The sequence below is a fragment of the Macaca thibetana genome, chromosome 1 (genome assembly GCF_024542745.1).
Source record: "Macaca thibetana thibetana isolate TM-01 chromosome 1, ASM2454274v1, whole genome shotgun sequence".
NCBI lineage: Eukaryota > Metazoa > Chordata > Mammalia > Primates > Cercopithecidae > Macaca > Macaca thibetana.
In genome coordinates this window covers 107754086-107772343 of record NC_065578.1, presented here as the reverse complement: position 1 = coordinate 107772343, position 18258 = coordinate 107754086, and the positions used below count along the sequence as shown (strand labels likewise).

The 18258-nt window shown below is 38.8% G+C and overlaps 1 long non-coding RNA gene across 1 annotated transcript in view; it reads left to right on the top strand.

Annotated features, from left to right (window-relative positions):
- The first annotated feature begins 311 nt into the window (after window positions 1–311).
- Window positions 312–18258, top strand: part of LOC126930294 (uncharacterized) — a 57211-nt gene continuing 39264 nt past the window's right edge. Inside the window, exon 1 of the long non-coding RNA XR_007717557.1 lies at window positions 312–632. This is a non-coding gene — a long non-coding RNA (uncharacterized LOC126930294). The remainder of the gene's footprint in view (window positions 633–18258) is intronic.

Below are 18258 nucleotides of genomic sequence, written 5' to 3'. Positions count from 1 at the left end.
AGATTATTTGAACTCAGGAGTTTAAGACCAGCTGAGGCAACATGGTGAAACCCTGTCTCTACAAAAATAATATTTAAAAAATTAGCTGGGCGTGGTGGTGCATACCTACGGTCAGAGCCACTTGGGAGGCTGAGGAGGGAGGATTGCCTGAGCCCAGGAGGCAGAGGTTGCAGTGAGCCGAGATCACGCCACTGCACTCCAGGCTGAGTGAGAGTGAGACTCCATCTCAAAAAATACATATTTTTAAAAGAGTCAAATATAAAAAAAGTCTAAACATTCAGCAGAATATATTTTGTCTTACTTGGATTTTCGGGTTCCATTGGAATGAGGTAGAATGTTTATTTCTGGAAACCAGAGAAAAAGAAAGATGAAAGGAAATCCTTCAAACTAAATTTTCAATGAAGCAAAGGAACAAGAGAACACATGCTGTATGATTACAGGTAAAACCCAGACCTATTAGGAATGCACAATGTGTATTTGGTGTGCGCGTGTGTGTGTGTGTGTGTATGTAACACATATACAATGCCGTATTTTTCAGCCATGAAAATGAAGGAAACCCTGTCATTTATGATAATATGGGTGAACTTGGAAGACATTATACTAAGCAAAATAAGCCAGACACAGAACAACAGGTACTGCATGATCTCACTTATACATGGAAACTAAAAAAGTTGAACTCATGGAAGCAGACAGTAGAATGGCGGTTACCAGAGGGGGGGTGGGAGATGGGGAATGCGGAGATGTTGGTCAAAGGATACAGAGCTTCAGTTATGTAGAATGAATTGTAACAGATTGCCACAATTTCTCCTAAGATAAAAAGAATGGGTTATTTTATTATTATTATTATTTTCTTCTCTTCTCCTCTCCCCTTTTCCCCCTGTTCTCTGTTGTCTACGTAGTCCTTTGGAAATGCAAACATAACCTATCACCTCCCCATCACCAGACATACCCTTTAAACAAGTTTCAAGACAGATCTCTCCTCAGGAGTGCACAGTCGATTTGCAGACCAAACCATACCCATCACAGAACTTCCACCATACAGGGTCATCTCAGAACTTTTACCTACTAGGAGGGCATGTCGAAAGCATGCCCACCTGGTCACTTTTACAACTTACTTCTGACCAGAAAGATACCAACTTGACTGCCCAGTGGATAACTGCCTGAGAGCAGGGAGACCCCTCTGTCCTTGCTCACTTCTCCCTTTAACTTATAAAAATTCCACTTTTTGCTCCAAAGGTGAGGTGACACATTCAAAGCAGGACATGTTATTCTTCTTTCCCCAAGCCAGCTTTGGAAATAAATTCACTTTTTTTTTTTTTGTGCCAGGCCTCACACTTAATTGCACTCTGCATGTGGTGAGCAACTAACCTGCTTTTGGTTACACAATGAGTTTTAGAGACCTAATGTATGTCATGGGGACTATTGTTCATGCTGTATTGTATACTTGGAGTTTGCTAAAGGAGTAGATCATGTGTTTCATTACTCTTAAAAAAAAGGAACTATGTGAAAAGGTGGATATGCTAATTAGCTTGAATATAGCCATTAGTTCATTATGTAGATGTATGTGGAAACATCATGTTGCAGACCTTAAATATATACAATTTTACTAAAATTTTTAAAAAGATTATTTTAAGCAAACATTTACAGTAGCATCAAAATATAAAAACTACATTGCAAAGGATGTGGAAACCCATATGCTGAAGACTACACAATATTGCTGGAAGCAATTAAAGACCTTTGGAATAGGAGGTGTTTGTTCTTATTTTTCAAGGTTGTTTTTGCTATTTGGGAATACTTGCAATTTATTTCTGAATAAGAAGTTCTTCTTTTTTATTTCTGAAAAAAAATAGGCCACAGAATTTGGATCAGATTGTATTGAATCTGTAGATTGCTTGGAGTAGTATTTCTATATTAACTATATTAAATTTTCCGACCCATGGACACAGGATGTTTTCCCATTTATTTAATTCTTCTTCGATCTTTTTATGCCATGTTATGTAGTTTTTAGTGTACATATATTTCACCTTCTTAAATTTCTTCCTAGGTATGTTATTCTTATGGGTGCTATTATAAATGAAATGTATTAATTTTTCTTTAAGATTTTTCATTGCTAACAAACCTGGTTTTTATCTGTTTATCTTGTATGCTGCAAGTTTGCCGAATTAGTTTATTAACTCCAGTAATTGTGAGTGTGTGTGTGTGTGTGTGTGTGTGTGGCAGAGGGTGGGGGGTGTTAGTATTTGGTATTTTCTCTATATAGGGTCATGTCATCTGCAAATTGAGATAATTTTTTTTTCTTTCCAAAACTTTTTTGCTCATCTTCATTTTTGAAAGATATTTTGACTGGGTATAGAATTCTAGGTTGACAGTGTTTTCTTTTTTCAGTACTTTAAAGCTATTGCAAACTTTTTGTTTGTAACAGTTCTGATGAGAAATTGGATGCCATCTTTACAGTTAGTCCTCTGTATGTAACATGTCTTTTCACCTTTTATTCCTCTGAGGAGTTTCTCTTCATCACTGGTTTTGATCAGTTTGAGAATGGTGTTTCTTGGTGTAGTTTTCTTCATGTTTCTTATCTTCAGGATACATTATGTTTCTGGGATATTTGGGGTTTATGGTTTTCATGAAGCTTAGAAAGCTTTCATCCAGTATGGTTTAAATATTTTTCTATCGCTCTTACCCACTCCATTCCCTTCAGGGATTCCATTTACCCCTACAGTAGAGTATTTAAAGATTTCCCACTGATGGGGTTTTTAGTTTTTTTTTTTTTTTTTTTTTTTGAGACGGGGTCTCGCTCTGTCACCCAGGCTGGAGTGCAGTGGCCGGATCTCAGCTCACTGCAAGCTCCGCCTCCCGGGTTCACGCCATTCTCCTGCCTCAGCCTCCCGAGTAGCTGGGACTACAGGCGCCCGCCACCTCGCCCGGCTAGTTTTTTGTATTTTTTAGTAGAGACGGGGTTTTCACCGTGTTAGCCAGGATGATCTCGATCTCCTGACCTTGTGATCCACCCGTCTCGGCCTCCCAAAGTGCTGGGATTACAGGCTTGAGCCACCGCGCCCGGCTGGTTTTTAGTTTTTAAATTCATTTTTTCTCTGTGTGTTTCATTTGTGTTAGTTTCTACTGCTATTTCTTCTAGTTCAATATTTTCTACTGCAATGTTTAATTCAGTGCATTTTGAAAATTTCAGACTGTAAACTATAGTTTTCTCTTATGGAATTTGATATTTTAAAATATCTCCAATATCTTCACTTAAATAAAATTATAACTGCTTTAATGTCCTTATCTTCTATTTTTAACATGTGTGTCATTTTCAACGGAATTATTACATTCTTCATTATGTTTCATGTTTTCCTTTCTTTTTTGCCTGTTTGATTCTGGGATTTGATGCCAGACATTTGATGTCGATGCCCAAATGTGTCCAGTGACACAACTCGGCCTCAGTTTTTTTTTTTAAATTTTTTAATTATACTTTAAGTTCTAGGGTACATGTGCACAATGTGCAGGTTTGTTACATATGTATACATGTGCCATGTTGGTGTGCTGCACCCATTAGCTCGTCATTTACATTAGGCATATCTCCTAATGCTATCCCTCCTCCCTCCCCTCTCCCCACAATAGGACCCGGTGTGTGATGTTCCCCTTCCTGTGTCCAAGTGATCTCATTGTTCAATTCCCACCTACGAGTGAGAACATGCGGTATTTGGTTTTCTGTTCTTGCGATAGTTTGCTGAGAATGATGGTTTCCAGCTGCATCCATGTCCCTACAAAGGACACGATCTCATCCTTTTTTATGGCTGCATAGTATTCCATGGTATATATGTGCCACATTTTCTTAATCCAGTCTGTCACTGATGGACATTTGGGTTGATTCCAAGTCTTTGCTATTGTGAATAGTGCCGCAATAAACATACGTGTGCATGTGTCTTTATAGCAGCCTGACTTATAATCCTTTGGGTATATACCCAGTAATGGGATGGCTGGGTCAAATGGTATTTCTAGTTCTAGATCCTTGAGGAATCGCCACACTGTCTTCCACAATGGTTGGACTAGTTTACAGTCCCACCAACAGTGTAAAAGTGTTCCTATTTCTCCACATCCTCTCCAGTGCCTGTTGTTTCCTGATTTTTTAATGATGGCCATTCTAACTGGTATGAGATGGTGTCTCATTGTGGTTTTGATTTGCATTTCTCTGATGACCAGTGATGATGAGCATTTTTTCATGTGTCTGTTGGCTGTATGAATGTCTTCTTTTGAGAAGTGTCTGTTCATATCCTTTGCCCACTTTTTGATGGGGTTGTTTGTTTTTTCTTGTAAATTTGATTGAGTTCTTTATCTGGGTATTAGCCCTTTGTCAGATGAGTAGATTGCAAAAATTTTCTCCCTTGGCCTCAGTTTTTATACATACCCAAGCTCGTTCAGCAGGAGTGGTAGAGACACTATGACAAATGAAGTGTCCTCTGGAAATTTGTAGTGAAGAGAATGAATGAAGTAACTGGCAGAAATTAGAGGTCCTGGTAGAACAAAATAGAATCCCAGAATGCGAACACACACCATACATGTCGCTGAAAGCAAGACAATGTTTCCTAAAATCTCAAGAAAAATCACTTTTGGTAAGTATCTTATATCAAGTGAGGCGTCCATGTACCAAGGCAGTGGGAAAAGTTTATTAAGGATGCAAAAATCAGTGAGACCTGATTCTCTCATGAGGACATGGTTAAGGATGAATGCTACTCAGTAAGTGATGCCTAGGACATGCACTTTTGAATAGCTCGTGAGCAGCAATGTATTTAATTGTGAATCTAAACCAAAAACCAAGGTGGGGACAAGGTGGGAGACATAGGCTGTCACTGGTATATGTTTGGGTTGAAAAACACTGTCAGAAATGGCAGGTAAAGAGGTCAGAGAAGAGGAAAATAATGTCTTTGATTGTTACAGTGTTAAAATTTGAAGCTGAAAGATATAATTTTAAATTTGTAAACCAAATATTAGAAATGTGTTAGGTTAAAAGGGGACCAGTGATGTCAAAAACTTTTTAGTGCAATGTTAAATAGGATCTATACAATGCTTCCTAAATAACAAACAAAAGGCACACACATGCACACACACACAAACACACAAAGAAAACAAATAACATCGACAAAGAAATATAGTAAATACAATCTACTATATATGATAAATAAGACTAAAATATGGAACAGTTTAGAATATAAACAGGTAAATAAGAAGGTTTTTATTAATCTATATTCTTATCCACAAAACCAATAATAAAATAAAAGCTTAAAACATTGTATGTAAAAAATCTACTAGTCCAGGGTGATAGGCAAAACAATTTAATTAAAGAGATTCAACTTAAACATTTTAACTTTAATAGACTAAAATTAATTTTGGATGAAAGTTAAACTTTGGGCAGGGAATGTTCTTTTCTATGACAGAATGCCAGCAAAGACAAGCATATAGTAAAATTTTGAGAAAGACAATTTCCAATGTAAAAACATAAATATAATAACTGATACAGGCAGGGGTGATTAATTGATGATAAAATACTCAGAGAAAGATTGTTAGAATACAGGATATTTATACTATTTCAATCCACTTTCGAAATTAATTATAAACAAGGTGTCTTTACAAGGGACAGAGCTCCTAGATGCCTCCTTTAGCAAGTGACCATCCTAGTATCACAACAATGGGGATGGGCACACTGGGCCTTCTCTGCCTGCAGATGGACTGAGGTAGGAAGCTCACAGCGTGGACTCTGCAGTGTTCTTGGCAAAATGTTTATGCTGAATTTATTCATGAGGACATTTTCAGGTAATTTCAGAATGTAGACCATTGAGCCACACAGCTGACCTGTCCTCTACAAACATTCCATGTCACCACCATCAATGACAACAATAAAAAGATAAAGATACATTTTGGGTTCAAAATGACTAAAAAAGCATAAGACACTTAGTATTTTTACTCTTTTTGAGCCCAAAATGTCTCTTCTCCTTTTTGTTGTGTTCTTGGTGGTGACATGGACTGTTTGAAGGGGACAGGTCAGTTGTCCTGTTCAGTGTTCTACATTCTGCAGTTGTCTGAGGGTTACCTCCTATGAAACTCAGGCTAAGCGTTTTCAGCAAGAACATGGTATTGTTCATACTCTGCCCTGGCAGAGTCCCGGCTGACATGCAGTCTCCTGCCAGCAGCTCCTGACTCCTGTTCTCTACACGATGGGAATTGAGAGGAGCAGGGCTAAGGCCTGTGAATGCTGTTTGTCCATCTGGGCATTGGTCTCCCTAGGCATTGATTACAATTGGAGGGGGATGGACTGTGGCTTCTCAAATCAAAGGAGTGTAGTGGGTTGAAATAATCAAGAGTATTCTGTGTCTAAAATTCAATCCTTAGTGAAGGACCCCTGCAGGGTTGTGTTTGGACTTGAACTTGCTTTGCTGTTTTAGTTGTTTTCATCAAGTGGAAAAGCTACTTTTTGTGACATCCTTTCATCCTTTGCATCCTTCCAGCAGTATTTGGTATCTGTAGGGGAGAGAGAGAAAAACTCAAATGAGCATTTTTGTCAGGTCCTCCTGATGGTTATCTGGAGGGGTTGCTAAGTAGTGATATCTCAGGGGCAAACTGATCTCCTGCTGGGAGGATGAGCTGAAAGGTGAGCCACGGGCTGGCTGAAGGGGGAAGCACCATCCACAAGTGAGAAGAAAAAACTCCTGAACTTCCCTGAACTTCCAGTCAACCTGAGGTGCAGGATATAAGGACCGCACCTATGCCCAACCAGGAGCGGAGAACATCAGCCCCTTTGCTCCTGATCCCCTCTGTCTGGAGCAGAGTGATGGCTTTTCCTCCCAGTGAGGGTGTGCTCAGCATCCATCATGCCTGCCAAGAAGCAGAGAGGAGCAGAAGGAGAGGACCTTTTGCAGAGAAACCCACCCCATTACAACTCCATGTGCTAGTCTTCTAGGGAGGAATGGGAAGGCCATGGGAAGAATCCCAGATGTGAGAAGCAGCAGTGACCTGAGACAACATCCACGTCCAGGTCCACCTTTTACAACAGAGGAGTAGTGATGCCACAGGGGTAAGATTGAAATAAAGCTATATGACTTGCTATTGACAACCCAGGAATTAGAATCCACCCACTAAGGCCCTTTCAATAAAGATTGGAGAAAGCGAGAGGAAAGGCTCCAATCTGGAGGTCTCAACAGTCATCAGAGGCAGTTGGGTCACCTTAGCTAGAACAGGAATAAGGTTTTACAAAGAAATGTGATGTTGCTGCTGCTTGTTTGGTTTGTTAAAAATACCAAAACAAACAAAAAGGAGAAATGTAAATATTCTCTCAAAGGGATCAGTAAAGAAGGAAAAAACAAGAAACTCAAAATGGAGTTAGCAAAGAGAGAGTGGAGACTGTAACTGTAGCCCAACTTACTTGCCCTAATGGCCTGAAGTTGATACCACACCTGGTTACACCTTAAGGCATTTCTAGAAATATTCTCAATATCTTGACCAACAAAACCCTGAAATAGAAAGCGAAAAGGATTAGTTTGTGTTTTACTACATTCTCCTCTCCCTCTTATTTTTTTCCAAAGTACTTTTTGGGAATGATTTCTTTTTCATATTTAGTGCCCGTGTCAAGAATGGGATAAAGAAATATTTATACACAACCTCTTCCAGAATTTCAGTCTTACTTTGTTATTGTATTCTCTTCAGGAGAGTGAGACCAATCAGTTCTCTTTGTGGATTTTGCAGAATGACAATAATTGATCAAAAGTAAAATTTTCACATTGCAGAGCTAAGCCCATTAGTGGGTTATGAAATGTAAACTGGAGGTTTTATTTTAAAATACAAAAGAAAACACTGAATTGCACTATATGTAATATGGGAGGTATTGTTTCTGTATATAGGTGTTAATATAATGACTATCTTGTATTCAAAATCAAGCAAGGGTGGTTCAAGCAGAGGCTAAAGGTCTAATCTATTAATTTACTTGTTTTTCTTCTTGATTTTTTATATGCTATACAAATAGTACTATTGAGAAGAGAATGGGATCTGTATCCCATCAAAGGTTGATGGATGCTCAGCCTTTTCTGTGGGGTAGCCACACATATAGGGCACTTCCATGTTGGTAACCTGAGGTCACAGTAGACCAGGAGTCCTTGTCATCTTTAGCCATATATTGGAATCACACAGAAGCATTTTAAAACTACAGGTGCTCAAACCACACTCCAGGCCATGTAAGTGAGAATCTCGAGGTGTGAGTTCAAGGCATTCATCTTAATTGAAATCTCACCAGATGCTTATTACATGGAAGTAAGATTTAGAGATACTGAATGGACCAGCCCAATTTCTCATCATTTCTTTCTTTTCCCCGTTTCTCTCATGATTGGCTTTGTTCCCAGTGGTTCCATGGATTTTAGTCTTCTTTTTGACAATTTCAGTTAAGTCTCTCTCTTATCAATTGGGCTGGCCCAAGGCAAAGTTTGTCCTGTAGAAAGATTCTTATCTATCATCTTGTGTATGCATAAAGCTGGCCTTGAAGTCACTTTTCTAGAAGTTAATTCATATAATGTTCTTTCATATACTCTGGCCTCAATATTTATCTGATTTGCATTTCAGATCCTTAACGGGACTTATAGAAGTAGAAATTAGAATAGAAAGGAGAGGTTAGAATGATGTACCTTCTGATCTATACAGTTTTGAAGTCCCGCCCTCTGCATATACTTTTGGAGTGATGTCCCTTTAGAATGTCATAAATGTCCTCCAGTTAATGTCAGCTCAAATGAATCCATGAGGTGAGGACACTGACAGTAACAATGGGAACACAGCAGAGTTCAGAGAGCAAAGCAAAGATGCGTACAGAAGGGCCTGACAGGGTGGGAGCCCATGGAACGTAGAGGTAAGACTGAACAGAGGTTATAGCAACTGCTGGAGAGAACAAATGAGGAACAGAAAAAGCAGTGGAAGAATGAGCTGTCATCATAGACAGAGAGAAATAATAAGTGAGTGCAGCTAAGAGCCATAAATGTCATTACCCCTGAGCCCTAAGCTTGCAGGCCAGGGAATCTGCACGCCAATCTCCACTTGCTGAATGGTAGTTTTTTTTTTTTTTCATTTTTTTTTTAATTATACTTTAAGATCTAGGGTACATTTGCACAATGTGCAGGTTTGTTACATATGTATACATTTGCCATGTTGGTGTGCTGCACCCATTAACTCGTCATTTACATTAGGTATTTCTCCTAATGCTATCCCTCCCCCCTGCCCCATCCCACGACAGGCCTCCCCGTGTCTGATGTTCCCCACCCTGTGTCCAAGTGTTCTCGTTGTTCAATTCCCACCTATGAGTGAGAACATGTGGTGTTGGTTTTCTGTCCTTTGCAATAGTTTGCTCAGAATGATGGTTTCCAGCTGCATCCATGTCCCTACAAAGGACACAAACTCATCCTTTTTTATGGCTGCATAGTATTCCATGGTGTATTTATGCCACATTTTCTTAATCCAGTCTATCATTGATGGACATTTGAGTTGGTTCCAAGTCTTTGCTATTATGAATAGTGCCACAATAAACATATGTGTGCATGTGTCTTTATAGTCACATGATTTATAATCCTTTGGGTATATACCCAGTAATGGGATGGCTGGGTCAAATGGTATTTCTAGTTCTAGATCCTTGAGGAATCGCCACACTGTCTTCCACAATGGTTGGACTAGTTTACAGTCCCACCAACAGTGTAAAAGTGTTCCTATTTCTCCACATCCTCTCCAGTGCCTGTTGTTTCCTGCCTTTTTAATGATGGCCATTGTAACTGGTGTGAGATGGTATCTCATTGTGGTTTTGATTTGCATTTCTCTGAAGACCAGTGATGATGAGCATTTTTTCATGTGTCTGTTGGCTGCATAAATGTCTTCTTTTGAGAAGTGTCTGTTCATATCCTTCGGCCACTTTTTGATGGGATTGTTTTCTTCTTGCAAATTTGTTTGAGTTCTTTGTAGATTCTGGATATTAACCCTTTGTCAGATGAGTAGATTGCAAAAATTTTCTCCCATTCTGTAAGTTGCCTGTTCACTCTGATGGTAGTTTCTTTTGCTGTGCAGAAGCTCTTTAGTTTGATTAGATCCCATTTGTCAATTTTGGCTTTTGTTACCAATGCATTTGGTGTTTTAGTCATGAAGTCCTTGCCCATGCCTATGTCCTCAATGGTATTGCCTAGGTTTTTTTCTAGGATTTTTATGGTTTTAGATCTAACATTTAAGTCTTTAATCCACTTGAATTAATTTTTGTATAAGGTGTAAGGAAGTGGCCAGTTTCAGCTTTCCACTTATGGCTAGCCAGTTTCCCCAGCATCATTTGTTACATAGGGAATCCTTTCCCCATTTCTTGTTTTTGTCAGGTTTGTCAAAGAGCAGATGGTTGTAGATGTGTGGTATTATTTCTGAGGACTCTGTTCTGTTCCATAGGTCTATATCTCTGTGTTTGCACCAGTACCATACTGTTTTGGTTACTGTTGCCTTGTAGTATAGTTTGAAGTCAGGCAGCGTGATGCCTCCAGCTTTGTTCTTTTGGTTTAGGATTGTCTTGGCAATGCAGGCTCTTTTTTGGTTCCATATGAACTTTAGTTTTTTCCAATTCTGTGAAGAAAGTCATTGGTAGCTTGATGGGGATGGCATTGAATCTATAAATTACCTTGGGCAGTGTGGCCATTTTCACAATATTGATTCTTTCCATCCGTGAGCATGGAATGTTCTTCCATTTGTTTGTGTCCTCTTTTATTTCATTGAGCAGTGGTTTGTAGTTCTCCTTGAAGAGGTCCTTCACATCCCTTGAAAGTTGGATTCCTAGATATTTTATTATCTTTGTAGCTATTGTGAATGGGAGTTCACTCATGATTTGGCTCTCTGTTTGTCTGTTATTGGTGTATAGAAATACTTGTGATTTTTGCACATTGATTTTGTATCCCGAGTTGCTTATCAGCTTAAGGAGATTTTGGGCTGAGACAATGAGTTTTTCTAAGTATACAATCATGTCATCTGCAAACAGGAACAATTTGACTTCCTCTTTTCCTAATTGAATACCATTTATTTCTTTCTCCTGTCTGATTGTCCTGTCTAGAACTTCCAACACTATGTTGAATACGAGTGGTGAGAGAGGGCATCCCTGTCTTGTACAAATTTTCGAAGGAAATGCTTTTAGTTTTTGCCCCTTCAGTATGATATTGGCTGGGGGTTTGTCATAAATAGCTCTTATTATTTTGAGATACATTCCATCAATACCTAGTTTATTGATAATTTTTTAGCCTGAAGGGCTGTAAATTTTGTTGAAGGCGTTTTCTGCATCTATTGAGATAACCATGTGGTTTTTGTCTTTGATTCTGTTTATGTGATAGATTACATTTATTGATTTGCGTATGTTGAATTAGCCTTGCATCCCAGGCATAAATACAACTTGATCGTGGTGGATAAGCTTTTTGATGTGCTGCTGGATTCAGTTTGCTAGTATTTTATTGAGGATTTTTGCATCAATGTTCATCAGAGATATTGGTCTAAAATTCTTATTTTTTTGTTGTGTCTCTTCCAGGCTTTGGTATCAGTATGACGCTGGCCTCATAAAATGAGTTAGGGAGGATTCCCTCTTCTTCTATTGATTGGAATAGTTTCAGAAGGAATGGTACCAGCTCCTCTTTGTACCTCTAGTAGAATTCGGCTGTGAATCCGTCTGGTCCTGGACTTTTTTTGGTTGGAAGGCTATTATTGCCTCAGTTTCAGAGCCTGTTTTTGGTCTATTCAGGGATTCAGCTTCTTCCTGGTTTAGTCTTGGGAGGGTGTATGTGTCCAGGTCTTTTGCTATTTTTAAATGATCTTTGTAATTTCATTTCTGATTATGAAACTGGCACATATTTACCATATAGAAAAATATAGGAGACCACAGAGGAAAAAATACTCATGATTTCACTTTCCAGAGATTTAAGTGTATAAGTTGAGTATCCCTAATCTGAAAATCTGAAATACAATTTATTGTTAAGTAGTGATCTCATGTCCTGTAACCCTGATGAACTTATTAATTCTAGTAGTATTTTAGTACATTCCTTGAGGTTTTCTCCATATGAGAACATATAATCTTCAAATAGAGGTAGTTTCACTTCTTCTGTTCCAATCTGGACACTTTTATTTCATGCTCTTACCTAATTGTCCTGGCTACTATCTCTAGTACAACATTGAATAGAAGTGGTGAGAGTGAATGTCTTTGTATTATTCCTAATCTAAAGGTTAAAACATTTGGTCTTTCACCACTAAACATGATGTAAGCTGAAGATTTCTCACAGATGTCCTCTCTCAGGTTGTGGAAGTTTGCTTCTATTCCTTGTTTGTTGAAAGAATACTGAATTTGTCGTATGTCTTTCCCACATCTATTGAGATGATCACATTAATTTTGGTTTATTTTCTACTGATACTACATTAATTGGTTTTCAGATGTTAAACTAACCTACTATCCCTGGGATAAATCCCATTTAGTCATCGTGTATAATTTATGCAGATGTTATTGGATTCAGTTTGCTAATATTTTGTTGAGGATTTTGTGTCTATATTTAAAGACTATATTCATTTGTAGTTTTCTTGTGATGTCTTAGAGTGTTGGGGTAATACTGGCCTCATAGAATAAGCTGGGAAGTGTTCTCTCTTCTATTTTTGGAAGAGTTTGTGAAAAATTGATATTAACTCTTCTTTAGATATTTGGTAGGATTTAGCAGTGAACCTGTCTAGGCCCAGGCTTTTCTTGGCATGTATTTTTTTTTATTGCTAATTCAATCTCTTTAGTTTTAGAAGTCTATTCAGATGTCAGTTTTGATGGCTTGTGGTTTTTTTTTTTTCAGTATTTAAAGCTATTGCAGACTTCTAGTATGTAGTGGTTCTGATAAGAAATCGAATGTCATCCGTACATTTAGTCCTCTGTATATAATGTGCTTTTTCTCCTTTTATTCCTCTTAGGATTTTCTGTTCATCACTGGTTTTGATCAATTTGAGTATGGTGTTCCTTGGTGTAGTTTTCTTCATGTTTCTTGTCCTTAGGATACACTATGTTTCTGGGATATTTGGAGTTTATCGTTTTCATTGCCCATCCATGATAGACTGGATAAAGAAAATGTGGTACATATACACCATGGAATATTAAGCAGCCATAAAAATGAATGAGATCATGTCTTTTGCAGGGACATGGTTGAAGTTAGAAGCCATTATTCTCAGCAAACAAATGCAAGAACAGAAAATCAAACACCGCATGTTCTCACTTATAGGTTGTAGCTGAATGATGAGAACACATGGACACATGGGGGAAACAACACACACTGGGGCCTGTCAGAAGTGAGGAGTGGGGGTTGAGGGGGGAGAGAGCATCGGGAAGAGTAGCTAATAGATGTTGTGGTTAATAGCTAGGTGATGAGATGACCTGTGCAGCAAACCACATGGCACATGTTTACCTATGCAACAAACCTGCACATCCTGCACATGTACCCCTGAACTTAAAATAAAAGTTGAAGGAAAAAACTAAAAAAGATTTAAAAAATCCACTTAAATCTCCATACTTGCATCACAATTAAATCAAAATTAATTACAGTACTAAATGTAAACTGCAAAACTAGAGAACTTACAGTAGAAAACATAAGAGAAAATCTTCATGATGTGGAGTTAGGCTAAGTATTCTTAGTTATCACATCAACAAAACGATTAAAGAAAATATGATCAATTCAACTTTATACTAATTAAAAATTCTTGGTCAGCACAAGACACTATTCACAGAATAAAAAGACATGCTACAGATTGGGAGAAAAATATGAAAATCACTAATATGACAAAGAACTTGTGTGATAGTTAATTGTGTGTGTCACTGTGACTGAGCCCCAGGGTGCCACGACATTTGTTCCTATGTTATTCTGTGTGTGTACTGGAGGCGGGATCTGGATGACATTAACACTGGAATAGGCAGTCTATGTAAAGCAGATTGCCTTCCCTGAGTGGGCCTCATCCAATCAACCAAAGGCCAGAGGAGAAGTAAAAGGCCCAATAAGAAGGAAATACTTCCTTGGGTATCTGCCTTTCCGTCTTGGGAATTTCAGCCTCCAGAATCTCATGACCAAACTGTGTTTATATACATACACACGAACACAAACACAAACACAGACACACAAAACACACACAGACGTATATGCCATATACATATACATGCATATATAAATATATATGTATACACACACACACACACACACACACACACTTCCTAGGTAAGTAGGAAGGATTGCATTTTGTAAAGCTCAGCCATTCAACGATAATTGTTGAAGTCGGCTAGTGATTATGGGGATGTTCTAGTATAGGATTCTGTCTCCTTTTTTATACTATTGAAGTTCTGCATTTGAAGAAGTAGGATAGAATAATAGCTGAATTTCTCCACATACACGTCGAAGCCCTGGGGATTAACACAGAGTTGAAAATACCACCCATAATCCTGCCCCCAACCAGGGCTAGAGAACTCTGGGGACTCCAGGTGATTTTATTTAGCCAGATCTGGGAGCCACATAACAGCAGAGGGAGAGGAAGCACCAGGCAAATAGAGGCCAGCACAGCAGTGAGGGCCTGTTAATGACAAAACACAGGTAAAACCTTCCTCGGAAAGCGAGTGTGGAGAAACACAGATGAGGCCTGAGACCTGGTGGATCAGAACCCTGCTACTGGGGTATTGAAAGGCAGGGGCTTCACAGTGCAGACGACCAGAGGGGCCAGTCTTCGAAGGGCAGAATTGCTGGGAGACGGGGAGGCCTGGACAAAGGAAGCATCCTCTGGAGACTTGTGAGGAGAATGAATGAAGTAACTGGCAGAAATTAAAGGTCCTGCTTGAACAAAATACAATCCCAGAATGAGAGCACACATGCCTGTTCCCCAAAGCCAGACAATATTTCCTAAAATCCCAAGAAAAAATCATATTTGCCAAGGACCTTATATCCAGTGATGCAATCCATGTATCAAGACATTGGGAAAAGTTTATTATTAAGTATGTTAAAGTCAGTGAGACCTGATTCCCTCATGAGGACTCTGTTAAGGATAAATTCCACTCAACGGGTGATGCTTAGGACACACTTTTGAATAGCTCATGTGCATCAACATATTTAAATGTAGATCTCAACCAAAAACCAATGTGTCACATGGGCTGTCACTTTATGTTTGGGTTAAAATAACAAATAAGAAATGGCAGGTAAAGAGGTTAGAGAAGAGGAAAATAATGTCTTTGATTGTCATAGTGGTAAAAAGTTGAAGTTGAAAGAAATAATTTAAAATGTATAAACCAAATAGTAGAAATGTGTCACGTTAAAAGGGGATTAGTGACATCAAAACCTGTTCAGTGCATTGTTAAATGGGAGCTATACAACTCTTCCTAAATAACAAACAAAAAGCACACACACATACACAAACAAAAAAGAAAACAAATAACATCAACAAAGAAATCCAGTAAAACAATCTACCACATATAGTAAACATAGACTAAAACATGGAAGAGTTTAGAATATAAACAGGGAAATAAGAATGTTTTTATTAATCTAAATTCATATCCACCAAAATCAATCATAATAATAAAAGCTTAAAACATTATACGTAAAAAATCCAATAGTCCAGAGTGAGAGGCAAAATGTTTTAATGAAACAGATTTAAAACTTAAACATTTTTAACTGATGGACTAAAATTAATTTTGGATGCAAGTTAAAATTGGGGCAGAGAATATTGTTTTTCACAACAGAATGCCAGTGAAAAGAAATTAAAATTAATTTTGGATGAAAGTTAAAATTTGGGCAGGGAATATTCTATATTATGAAGAATGACAGCAAAAGCAAGGATAAAGTAAGATTTTGAGATAGAAAATTTTCAATGTACAAACATAAATATAGTAACTGACACAGGCAGGGGTGATTAATTGGTGATAAAATAGTCAGAGGAAGATTGTTAGAATACAGGATGTTTATACTATTTCAAACCACTTTCCAAATTAATTATAAACAAGGTGTCTTTACAAGGGATAGAGCTGCTTGTCCCCTCCTTTAGCAAGTGACCATCCTAGTATCACAACAATGGGGATGGACACACTGGGCCTTCTCTGCCTGCAGATGGACTGAGGTAGGAAGCTCACAGCATGGACTCTGCAGAGTTCCTGGCAAAATGTTTAGGCTGAATTTAATCATGAGGACATTTTCAGATAACTTCAGAATGTAGACCATTGAGCCAGACAGCTGACCTGTCCTCTACAAACAAGTCCATGTCACCATCCTCAATGACAGCAACAAAAAGATGAGGAGATGTTTTGGGTTCAAAATGACTAAAAAAGCACAAGCTACATAGTCTTTTTACTCTTTTTGAGCCCAAAATGTCTCTTCTCCTTTTTGTTGTGTTCTTGGTGGTGACATGGACTGTTTGAAGGGGACAGGTCAGTTGTCCTGTTCAATGTTCTACATTCTGCAGTTGTCTGAGGGTTACCTCCTATGAAACTCAGGCTAAGCATTTTCAACAGGAACATGGTATTGTTCATACTCTGCCCTGGCAGAGTTCCGGCTGACATGCTGTCTCCTGCCAGCAACTCCTGACTCCTGTTCTCTACACGATGGGAATTGAGAGGAGCAGGGCTAAGGCCTGTGAATGTTGTTTGTCCATCTGGGCATTGGTCTCCCTAGGTATTGATCACAATTGGAGGGGGATGGACTGTGGCTTCTCAGATCAAAGGAGCGTAGTGGTTTGAAATCATCAAGAGTATTCTGTGTCTAAAATTCAATCCTCAGTGAAGGACCCCTGCAGGGTTGTGTTTGGACTTGAACTTGCTTTGCTGTTTTAGTTGTTTTCATCAAATGGAAAAGCTACTTTTTGTGACATCCTTTCACCCTTTGCATCCTTCCAGCAGTATTTGGTATCTGTAGGGGAGAGAAAGAAAAAATCAAATGAGCATTTTTTGTCAGGTCCTCCTGGTGGCTGAGTCTGGAGGGGTTGCTAAGTAGTGATATCTCAGGGGCAAACTGATCTCCTGCTGGGAGGATGAGCTGAAGGGTGGGCCGTGGGTTGGCTGAAGGGGGAAGCGCCATCCACAAGTGAGAAGAAAACATTCCTGAACTTCCCTGAACTTCCAGTCAGCCTGGGGTGCAGGATATAAGGACCCCACCTATGCCCAACCAGCAGTGGGGAACATCTGTCCCTTTCCTCCTGATCTCCTCTGTCTGGAGCAGAGTTATGACTTTTCCTCCCAGTGAGGATGTGCTCAGCATCCATCCTGCCTGTCAAGAAGCAGAGAGGAGCAGAAGGAGAGGACCTTTTGCAGAGAAATCCACCCCATTACAACTCCATGTGCTAGTTTTCTAGGGAGGAACGGGAGGGCCACGGGAAGAACCCTGGATATGAGAAGCAGCAGGAACCTCAGACAACATACACGTCCAGGTCCACCTTTTACAACAGAGGAGTAGTGATGCCACAGGGGTAAGACTGAACTAAGGGTACATGACTTGCTATTGACAACCCAAGAATTAGAATCTATCCACTAAGGCTGTTTCAATAAAGACTGGAGAAAGCGAGAGGAAAGGCTCCAATCTGGAGGTCTCAACAGTCATGAGAGGCGGTTGGGTCACCTTGACTAGGACAGGAATAAGGTTCTAGAAATAAATATGATGTTGCTGCGCTTCTTTGGTTGGTTAAAAAAATAAAATATATATAAAATTATAAGTATTTGTCCAAAGGGGATCAGGAAAAAAAGGGAATTTAAATAGAGACTCAAAATGGAGTTAGTAAAGAGAGAGCGGGGACTGTAACCATGGCCCAGCTTATTTTCCCTAATGCCCTGAAGTTGATTCCACATCTTATTCCACCTTAAGGCATTTCTAGAAATATTCTCAGTATCTAGACCAAGAAAACTCTGAAGCAGAAAGAGAAAAGGGTTAGTTTGTGTTTTACTACAGTCTCCCATCCTATTTATTGTTTTCCCCAAGTACATTTTGGGAAAGGTTTGTTTTTAATATTTTATGCCAGTGTGAAGAGAGGCATGAAGAAGTATTCATACACAATCTCCTGCAGAATTTCAGTCTTACTTTGTTATTGTATTCTCTTCAGGAAAAGTGAGACCAATGAGTTCTCTTTGGGGATTTCGTGGAAGGTTAATAATTGACCAAAAGTAAAATTTTCACATTGCAGTGGTGAGTCCATGAGTGGGCTATAAAATGGTGTGGAGAAATGTAAACTGGAAGTTTTCTTTTAAAATGCAAA